This window comes from Tupaia chinensis, unplaced genomic scaffold (assembly GCF_000334495.1).
Source record: "Tupaia chinensis unplaced genomic scaffold, TupChi_1.0 Scaffold147351_1, whole genome shotgun sequence".
NCBI lineage: Eukaryota > Metazoa > Chordata > Mammalia > Scandentia > Tupaiidae > Tupaia > Tupaia belangeri.
In genome coordinates this window covers 22,562-24,827 of record NW_006207202.1, presented here as the reverse complement: position 1 = coordinate 24,827, position 2,266 = coordinate 22,562, and the positions used below count along the sequence as shown (strand labels likewise).

Here is a 2,266-nt window from a genome sequence, read left to right as displayed (position 1 = left end):
GCACACACAGTTATGCACAGCACGCAGTGCAGTCCCGTGCTGAACAGTGTTCCAGACAACGCTGGACTGCGCATGCGCAGCAGTCCCGCAGGCGCATACAGAATGCATGCGCAGCAGTCCCGCAGGCGCATACAGACCGCTGTACAGAGTCGAGGTGTGCGGTAGGCTGTCCCAGCTAGCTCTGGGCAAGTGCATGCTGTGATGTTTGCACAACAAATGGCCTCGTGAGGCATTTCTCTCGATGCTGAACTGTAGTTCAATATTTTTGTATCCTAGGGCTTTCAGCCTATTTTTAAATTATTTCTTTATTTAATTTTATTTGTTATTATTATTATTATTATTTTTTAGAGAGAGATTTTTGCTGTAGGGCATGTGCATTTGCAGGAGAGACAGAGAGACAGAAAGCTTAAACAAACAAACAAAAAACTAGATGAGACTTCCTCTAGCAACCTCTTGAACTGAACCTATTAGCAAAATGTTTATTCTGACAACCAGATTGAGGATCTTTCCTCAGAAGCATTTCTGTGGGTAAGAGCAAAATAGGGACCTGAAAAATCAATGACACGCAGGTGTCTATGAGTGTGTAAGAAATACGTTCCATTTTACATCTACGTGGTGAAGTTCTACTCATTTTCCTTTTTTCTTTTTAAATTATTTTACTTAATTTTATTTATTTATTTAAATTTGACGAGAGAGGGAGAGAGAGAGGAAGGAAAGTGAGAAAGCAAGCTGCCATGTCTGAGACTCGAACTGTGGTTAGTCATGTGCGAGTCCAGCACCTTAACCACCACACCACCTTCCAGCCCCTTTTCAGCCTATTTTAAATAAAAGCTATATAGCTTCTCCTCCAGAGGGGAAAAAAGCAGATTTTTCTGAGCACTGTGTGCCCAGAGCTTCACTCAACCTTGCCACAGTCTGGAAGGCAGACTGTATTGCTCCTATTCACAGATGCCCAAACCGAGGCTCAGCAAGGGGAAGTCACTGACCCCCAGCTAGGGGTGCAGGGCAGCACTGGCAGCTGGGCCTCCCGTCTTCTTCCCACTGCTCCACTATGCTTTCCTGGCCTTGAGCCCTTGTTGTCTCTCGTAGACAGGCACCCATGTTGCCTGGGAACCTCAGAAAAAAAACAGAGGGATTTCTTCTATGAGGATAATGGTGGCAGAAGAGGGGGAGGGTGAGCGACAGTGAAAAGATGGACAGGACGTTCTCTTGCTGGGTACTTATCCTACACACTGGGCACTCTAAAGCTCCCCACGAGGTACACACTTTATTGCTCACAGCAGCCTCCACAAGTGCACTGGCACTGCCCCCTGGGGCTTGGGCAAAGCTTTCTTCATGAAGGGGGTTGGCGGAGCAGGGGCTGCGGCATGGATGGAGATGAATGCACTTGGACATCAGTGTGACAGCTTATTCTCTGCTGTCCCTGCCTGCCCCACCCCAGTCCTAAACACAAACACATGCGCGTACACACGCACGCACACACACACACTCACACACTCCAGGGCTGACAGCTATTTCCTCTCTCAGTCTCACTCCCCTACCTCCGCCTGATGCAGCGTCTTGTCTAGTCCCTGCCAGGAGCAACCTGCCTCAAGGGCTGGAATCCTGTGACCCTTCTGTGCCCAGGTAAGGAGGCGGTGGCCCAGGGTCTTAAAAGCCCTAGTGCCCTCTTGGGACCCAAGGGAGAAGGCACAGTTTTACAACAGAGAGGACTATTCAAAACTGGAGGGGACTTGATGCTCAGAGGAGGGTAGGACTACATTTTCTTAGGTGTCAACTAGAAGCCAGGCATAATGGGTAAAGATTTCAGTCTCAGTCAATATCTACAAGCCATCTGGGTGGCTAGATTACATCAGCAGGCTTAGGGGCTTAAGGTAACTAACCATAGTTCACCCAGCCTGGGACTCAAACTCAGGTCTTGGACTCCCAAACTATGAGTTCTTTGCCCCCAGTTCTCTGCCAAAGTAAGACCCAAGCTACTGGGCTATCCAAGGATCCCAGGAGGCTGGGGACTGTCCCCATGAAGGCAGAGGGGCTGGTCTGGATGGTTCCCAAGCGTATGGCAGGACTGAGTTTTTGGAGTGTCCCTGTGGGACTTGGATAAGCAGCCGCTGGACTGAAGGGAGTGTTTCAGGGCAGAGGGGGGATGGCGCTGTCTGTCCATCTGTGGGAGTGAGGTCCCAGCCTCACAGCTGCGGCTGAGGAATACTGGGTAAGTTGCTGTGCTTCTCTGAACCTCCATTTCTCCTGAAAAAATGAAATCTCA

General features: G+C 49.4%; 1 protein-coding gene across 1 annotated transcript in view; it reads left to right on the top strand.

Moving 5' to 3' along the window:
- The first annotated feature begins 1,474 nt into the window (after positions 1-1,474).
- Positions 1,475-2,266, top strand: part of PTGDR2 (prostaglandin D2 receptor 2) — a 5,219-nt gene continuing 4,427 nt past the window's right edge. The window contains 1 exon segment of the mRNA XM_027768738.1: positions 1,475-1,626. The gene's annotated coding sequence lies outside the window, so the exon portion shown is untranslated.